The sequence below is a fragment of the Colius striatus genome, chromosome Z (genome assembly GCF_028858725.1).
Source record: "Colius striatus isolate bColStr4 chromosome Z, bColStr4.1.hap1, whole genome shotgun sequence".
Classification (NCBI taxonomy): Eukaryota; Metazoa; Chordata; class Aves; order Coliiformes; family Coliidae; genus Colius; species Colius striatus.
This window is the reverse complement of record NC_084790.1, coordinates 12,990,207-12,998,816: the sequence shown is the minus strand read 5'-3', so window position 1 is coordinate 12,998,816 and position 8,610 is coordinate 12,990,207.

The window sequence follows — 8,610 nt, the reverse complement described above, 5'->3', positions numbered from 1 at the left end:
AAAATTGTCTAGCTCTGAGAATGTATTTGAGCATATCCACCTTGGGAGAGGTTAGGCATCTAGGCTGCATTCTTCATCAATGCCTGTGTACTTTGAGGTACAGTCAGTATCCAAAACTGGCCTCAACTCTGCTACAGTATTTCAATTCTGGTATATTCTTAGAAGAGTGTTTACAAAAGAGAGAGTGGGTTTTAGAAGATAGTCCTTTGTGTTTGGTTTGTGTTATGAGGGTTTTTGCTAGCTGGGGAGGAGCTGCAGTGGTGACTCCTGTAAGAAGTTGCTTGAAGCTTCCCTGGCTCCATGTTGGACCCACTTCTCGACAAGGCTGAGCCAAATGGGCACTTCAGAAAAAGTATGTTTAAGAAGGGAAAATCTGCAGCAGGAGAAGGAAGTGGAAGGAGAAGGAGTGGGACGACAGAGAGACAATCATGTGGACACTAAGGTCAATGAAAAAGGAAGGGAGGAGATGTCCCAGAGCAGAGATCCCTCCCCTGGATCCCATGGTGAGATAGCAGGCTGTCCTCCTGCAACCCATTGTGGAGCTGAGATTTGCCCATATCCCTTGGAGGACCCGATGCTGGGGCAGACAGCGATACCCCAAGAAGCTCATGACACTGTGGAAAGCCTATGATGAGCAATCTGCTTCTTAAGGACCACTGGTCTTGGAAAGGACCCATGCTGGAGCAGTTCATGACGAGCTGCAGCCTATGGGAAGGATTCACATTGTAGGGATTTAAGAAGGACCATCTCCTGTGGAAGAAATCTCACGTTGGAGAAGGGGAAGGATGTGAGGAGTCTTCTTCCTCTAAGGAAGGAACTGTAAACACTGTCTGTGAGGGACTGACCATGATCCCCATTCCCTGCCACCCTGCACCATTGCAGGGAGGAGATGGAGAGAGAGGGAGCAGATAGCTGAGTCCAGGAAAAAAGAATAGGGGCAAGGTGTTTTTAAAGATCTGTTTGTATTTCTCATCATGCTACTTTGGTTTTTCATTGGTGGTAGGTTAAATTGGTCCTGTTTCTTCCCCAAGTTGAGTCTGTTTTGCCCATGACCATAATTCTGGAGTGATTCCTTCCTGTCTCTGTCTCGACCTGGCAGACCTTGGGTTATCTTTTCTCCTCCCATCCCACTGCTGAGACAGACAAGGTAATCAGTGGCTACTGATGCTTTATTGCCATCTGGGTTTAAACCAGGACACTCATCAAACACTAGTGTTACCGGTTCACCAGTTTTGCCCATCTGGTTTTTCAGGACTGACCACTGCCGGTCCCTCCTTTCACTGTCTCCCTTTTACTAGGCATGAAGGACTCAGAGCAGAAGGGGGGATCCAGTATGAGTTTGCAGCTGGGCACACCACTCAAACACAACAATGGATATTAAGTTTGTTCTTTTTATGAAATTTAGAAGAGAAAATATCTATTTGTGCATGCAAGGCACTAGTGGACATAAAGATATATGTAAAACCAAAACTATCCATAAGTCTCAGTGGATATAATGACAGCCTTATTGATTCTACCAGCAGTTGGAATGGATCTGTATTACAGGTATAAGAGTGGTGTTCCAAAACTCCTTGGGCTGAGACTTGGTGATGTTATGAAATAGTTAGTCCATCATCACTGTGGATATATTATTATTAATAGCTCTCCAAGTTGTCCATCTACGCTACATCTCCATTGGCAAGTAATGCAATGCAACAAGAGTGGTTCTGCAGGTTGGAGCATTTAGTGATGAGATTCCTACATCTGCATGGTGTGAGCTATAGGGCTTTAGAGTTTATTTTGGGCCCTGAAACAAAAATCCACACCATAGATGTGGTTCAAAGACATCTGAAAGATCAAGGATCGGTTCAAGTTCTTATACCCTGCTTATGGCAGGGGAACATTTGATGTTCACCTCGGCTTGAGCTTGCAATTTAATTTCCTCCAGAGGTAACCTAATTCATGCATATCAAAATTGCTCTCTAAAACAAGCTGAAGGGCAAGAATGGATGTAATCAGAAGACATATTTCAAAACCATGTAGCTGCCTTCAATTAATTGCACTTATTTTTTAATGGATATGCAGCGATGTATAGCTGTGACCTTAGTCCATGTACACAGCGTTTAAATTCCCATCTAACTGTAGAAATCATTGTTATTTTTGTTATACTCACAAATTTAGAAACACTTATCCAACAGATGTTTAAGTTCAAGAGAGGGTTAAGCAGGGTCAAGTGAACAGTTAAAGTATTTCTTCCATTACAGGCCATTAAGAACATAAATAAGAAAGTCAACATCGTAGAAACAGCCCAAGCATGTCGGACCCCATAGCGAGCAACTGAGTATCTCTGTCTCTGACTTTCACTCACAAAAGCTTAGTAAATGGGCTCATTGGAACATTAGATAGGAGATGGTCTCCTAATCTACAAGAAATCAGAATGAAATCGGAGCTCCTGCCAGTTATGTTGTTTTCAGCTTCACCCTTCCCAAAGTGACAGTATCCTGTTGTGTCATCCCATGGCTACTCCCATCTCTGCTCTTCTTCCTGGGGCTGGAGCAAAGCAGCATGAAGGTGATGGGCTGTGCTGGAGCTGCAGGGACTTGAGTCTGCTGGCAAACCTCCAACACAGGAAAATAATTTCACTTTCTGAGACCAGGAACTGTGAAATTACCTGTTATTACTCTTCCTTTGTTTTTTAATACTTCAGTATCATTAAATCTGTGTCTATCATTAGCTATTATCACAAGAGATATTACAGTCATACACTGTTCTTTGTTGTGTTTGTAGTTTGATGACTTCCTGTCATCCTTTTCCTTTGTTTTTTTGTGTGTGATTTTTTGGCAGGGGTGGTTTTCTTCTTCTTTTTTCTTTTTTTTGAAAATGAAAATAAAAAACTTCAGGAGTACTAACAAAGAACTAAAATCTCCAAAAAGTCATTCTTGAAAGTCAAGAAAAAGAATAGTCACTGGTGGCTCATATTTGGTGATACAGAATATACATTCATTTTAGGCTGAGATTTTAAAGTTTGGCATCGCAAGAAGCAGCCACTGATTCAAAAGCCAGTTCTGCTGAAATGAGGACTTGTTAATTTGTCTATCTTATGTTTGAATAGGAACTTCAAAATTTTGAAATTGCATCTTTTTTTCTACATAAAAGAAATCCAGAGATTTTTTTTCTAGTATATTAAAGAAACCAGGATGAAATTTAGTGGTAAGTGAAGGAGATAATGCATTCATATACAGTGAACAGCAGTGTAGGAAGTAAGGAGCTGAAATGGCTTTACAATGTATCTTTTTAGTAAAGAAGAAAAATCAAACTGTTCTTATTCAATTCGTATCAAGGTATACCATTTTGGGTTTGTTTGCTGGCCTTTAAAAACAAAAAAAGAATCCATTAAATCCCCACTGGACATTGTGGAAAATATGGTAATGCATAATTCATCAGCTGAGTCCCATGCTAGAGCTCTTGTTATTAGTCTAACAAATACTTGCCTCTGGCACAATATTGGAAAAATAGATGAACTTTACCCTATTGTGGCTTTATGGATTGAGATATTCTCAGGCGAAAAGGGAAAAATATTACACTCAAGGGACTTTTAATGACATTTTTCTACTCCCATTTTGAGACTTGATGAAAAAAAAAAGAAATCCCTTACAAACTCTCAGTTTATTATTAATCTGTTGGGGTTTTTTAATTAATTTTTATTTAAAGCTGTAGCTTAATTATTATTGGGCAAAATATAACAAAGACAAACTCAGTGTGAGAGATCAGGAGTGGAAGCAATGTCTTCTATTGTCTTTCCTCTTCCTTCTTCAAAAGTCTTTCAGGTCACCCCTATTTTAAAGGCGCCATCACTATCACTCTTCCCACGCCATGGGAAGAGGAAGAGTTATTTTTCACTAGTAATTATTCATTGTTTTTCAGTAGTAGTTACTTTTCAACGATTCCCCTTGTCTTTCTCCTAAAATTAAGACTATTTTTTAGTTTTGTATTTTTTTATTAAAATTTAGAGAGCTCTTGTTTCTTCTAATGCAGTAAATTACCCAGCATTGGAATTTTACTGCTCTGCAGCATATTTGTTTAACTTTTGTAACTACTCCTGAAAGAGAAAGGAAATGCCTAACAAATGTCCAAGATTCAGCTTCTGAAACTTTGAAGAGGAACAGCCATTTCATCTTGTTGAACAGAAAGCTGCTGGTATCTTTTGTGGGCAAACGAGAGAATTCCAAAATGAAACGGCAGTCTACTACTTCATTTACTAAGCCTTTATGTGAAAACCCGGACAGTTTTGGTTTTGTGTTAGCTCTTAAATCCAAGACTTAAATTCTGTCACATTCAACTATGAAGACATTCATAGTTGACATTTTGAATCATGAGATGCTATTCAGTGGAAGCTGCTACTGTTAATGAAAACCTAACTGAAGGAGTGTTTCTACAAGAGTTTCAATTTTATGCTTAATGTTAACTGAAAATGTCTCTAGTTTTAAAATTGATTTAATGGAATTGTAGAAAATAAAGTATGTTTGTCTCAATCACGTACTAATGGTAATACAGATTTTCCTTAACGTGATGAATTTTCCAAAGCTTTTCTTTGTCTGTTTTAAGATATCGCTGAACTACTGAAAGATTCTGGAAGAGTACTGTCTTCCAGCAAAGTTGTGCAATGTAGGTCACTTTCAGGGTGAATTCTCTGGTACAGATAAATAAAAGAATGCAGAAATGGTGTGATTACAGAAACCAAGAGCGTCGCCCACTGCTTTCAATAACCCTTTGCCTGACATGGGATCATTCTTGTTGCACACTGAGAGGGAATTATTTTTATTGGTTTTTAATTTATATGGTCATAGGATTATATAAACAATTCCATATTTTTCCCATGCATCTAGTGATGCATATGCTGTGTAACACCATTCACATTAAAAAAAAAAGGTCTTCCTTATTTATACGTTATTTTATTTTAGAAGATGGCAGAGAAGACAAAGAATTGGTACGTGCTTTTTTACTTTCAAAATGCTTCAAAGAAGCACAAAACAATGGCTTTGGCATACAGTTTGATTTATTTTCATTGTAAATTATATTCACAAAGCAGTCTTTTTTTTTTTCCTCTTAGTTTTGTAATTTTTTTTTTACCATACTTTGATGTCTTCCTTTCCCTTTTGTGTTTTCTGGGACAGAAGCAGAAGAATGGCCAGTCAATAAGGAGAAATCATCATAGTGAAAAGAACAACATGATTTAATTGTTGCCAATTCATGGGCATTAAAATTCAGATACATTGCGAAATACAAGATAATGACAGAGAACATGAATTGATTCTAATAATAGAATATTCTCTCATGAACAAAAAACAGCACAGACTTTTATCCAGTTTTTAAGCTGCTTTTTGAAGTTTTTCATCCAAGCACCTAGCTAGCTTAGTCCAAAATAAGAAAACATCCTGACATTAGACATTATAAAAGGAAATGGAGTCACTATCTGTAAAAATAAATATAATTTGTGGTTTTTTTTCTATTTGTGCCCATTCCTTAGGCAATCATACACTTTTTATGTTTTTTATATCTATTTGCATTAGAGCTATTTTTTTTTCTCAAACTATCCAATTTTCCTCAATCTATCCATTTAACTGTATCCATTATAATAGTACATAATGTTGCATATCAATACAGAGATCTAAATCTAGCCTGATCCCAAATTAGACTACTGGGCTCTTTGTTAGTAACATGACAAATGCAAATTCATATACTGTGACTCCATTGCATGAACATGATTCCTAGCAAGCAATATCTTCAATGCGAACTTACAGGCATAACTGAAGGATAAATTGGCCGTTTGTGATCATACACCAGCTCAGCGTCTCTCTGGAGACTTAATTCCTTGTTGCTCTGTGGCTTCTTTGTGCTGCCAAGCTGGGAGCTCAAGGGCTTTCCCTGGAGCTGAAGGATCATCTGGGTGGTGCAGAGCCTGCTCAGCCACCGGCCTAGGATAGGGGTTGCACAAAGTAGGGGTGGGTGGGGGGGATGCTACGCCTGGGCTGTCACAGCGGCAGCCCAGAGATAAAAACACAGAAGGCATAAGCTAGCGCAAGCCTGAGATTGCTGTGATTTAGGACCTGACCAGCCATCTCCAGAGCGTTGCAAAATTGGTGAAAGGCTGAACTTGCCTTTCCCGCAGTGCCTTTGGTCTAGCAGTGAGGGCACTTTAGCCAGCCCCACGAGTGGGTTGGTGTGTACATTTTTTATGCAGGCAAAATATGATCCCCAGTCCTGCAAAAAAGATGTGTCTGGGTGAAACCCTGTGGAGGGTTTCTCTGGAGAGGTTAAAAAAAAAAAAAAAAAATTTGATGAGGGTGTTTTCACCTCTGTGCAATAGGAAAAGCATGCAGCCTCCTCCAGATCTAGCAGATCTTTGGGGAGGATAGGGATAGCTTCATATAGGATTCCTCCTTAACAGTAACTCTGGATCTCAGGGTTAACAATTAGGGTATTCCCTATAGCTTTTCTCATCCCATAATCTCCCTTTTCAAGCTTCAGAAAAGACCATGAAACAGTCTATGTATTTTTAACAAGTTTCGGAAGGTTGGATGGAGGAATAACTTGTATTCCTCTTGGTTATGGTCCAATCTTGTATTCCCCATTCCTTATCCTATATGGATACTTTCTATTTCTCTTTCCATTTCAATTTTTTCTCAAGAGGTTCAGAAAAGTTTCCAAATGGTTTGAGAGAATCATAGAATCACAGAATGGTAGGGGTTGGAAGGGACCTTTAGAGATCATCTAGTCCAATCCCCCTGCAGAAGCAGGTTCACCTAGATCAGGTCGCATAGGAACATGTCCAGGTGGGAGAATGTGTCAAATGGACACTGATTTTAAAAATGGCTGTTAGGAAAAAGATTACATGGGTTTAGGGGCTTGACCTGTAATGAATCTCTATTCACAGCTAAGTGACAGATTTTCAAGAAAATCAAATTTCTAGTGGATTAAAAAAAGGGAGTTGAGGAGGAGGTGGGGATTGGCACCAAGATTGCTTCATCTGTATAGTATGAGCAAATATCCACAATGTATGCAAATATCCTCAGAAATGGAAATTTGCCTCTGAGCTTGATGGGAACAAACTCCAATAAAATATCTCTTAAACTGTGATATCTTTCCACTACAATTCTACCATATCTTGTTTCTGGTTTGTTGACAGAGTTTTAAAACAGGACCACAACCACTCTGGGAAAGAGATTTATTTACTCATGTCCATGGGAAAACAACTACACCAAACTGTTCATGAAAGCATACCAGTTGCATCCTACTTGGATAAATATCATTATATGTCATTTAGATATGGAAATGATGGGAAGCTATAAATCTTTGTGTCATACAAATATTGGTCCTCTGAAATCTTCATAGTCAGCAAGCATAAAATAGGAAAAAGCGTTCTCCATTTCTTAAGTGGTAGAACCAACACTGGATAGAGATCATCAAAAACACCTAAGAGATTACTCAAGACCAAGATATTTTTAATCAGTGGCCTCTTTGTTTTTTTAGATATCCAGCTTGAGACACCATAAGTGGAGTAAATTCTCAGAAAGCCTTGAGCACCCGCTCTCTGAAAAACTGGTTGCATTAAGGTATCTGAAGAGGAGCACCAGGAATTGCTGCGTCCAAAATAAGTTTCCATCAGAAAGCCAAATTCCCTCAAATTGTTATTTAGGGAGAACTTGGTGCTTTAGGCAGCTCTGAAAATCCTAGGCACCATGTACAGTGCTTATTTATCTCTGACACTGGTAGATACAGGTAAACATCTTTAAATTAGACCAGTGCAGATTTAGTGAGAAGTACTTCTGTAGGTTTTTTTCTGTTACTCTAAGGAAGATTAACTAAAAAATTCAGGGCTAGCGGTACTATTTTTTCACGATAGTTTAAAAAACAGGTGTATTTTTTAGATACAATCAAGACATAAGGAAATAAAATGTTTGCATTTTTTTCTTCTAAACCTTAATAGCTAGTTTCAGAATTTATTCAATAATTTTGTTCTAAGATGTCACATTTTCAATAGATTTCAGTTTTTTGTTCTGATTTGTAATCCTCATGATGTGTACATAAGTAAGAAATATTAAATTTTGTAATGTTCTTTTCAGCAACATTTCAAAGGCTACTGTAAAATCAAGCTGCTAAAGTTTACTTCTCTGTCCAGCAGTTAATTTCTACAACTGCCCTGAGTAGATGCTATACGCTGCTTAGCAAATGGCCCTTAAGAGTTTAAAAATAACTCAGTAAAGCTACTCAAAGGTAATACAGCACTTCTCAGGCATCTTTAATTGGAGTTAAGAAGAAAACAGGGTTTTCTCATTAGTTAATCATTGACTCCCTCGTTAATGATTTATACACAAAAAGAACACAATTGAAATGTTCAGGAGAACTAATTGTGCTTGTGCCTATGCATGGGACCATGAGTTTATTGTTCAGAAAGGCAAGATTTTAAATTGTAAAACTAGTCCTATTTTTATGGACTGTTTTAGCTGCTTCTATTAAACTCTATGTTGTGCCCATGTAAAACCAGTGAAAACAGTTATTTTCTAACCTATGTTATTGTGAGGCTTTTATTCCAAAACCTCACTGATCCCCTTTAACAAAAAGATTCACTTA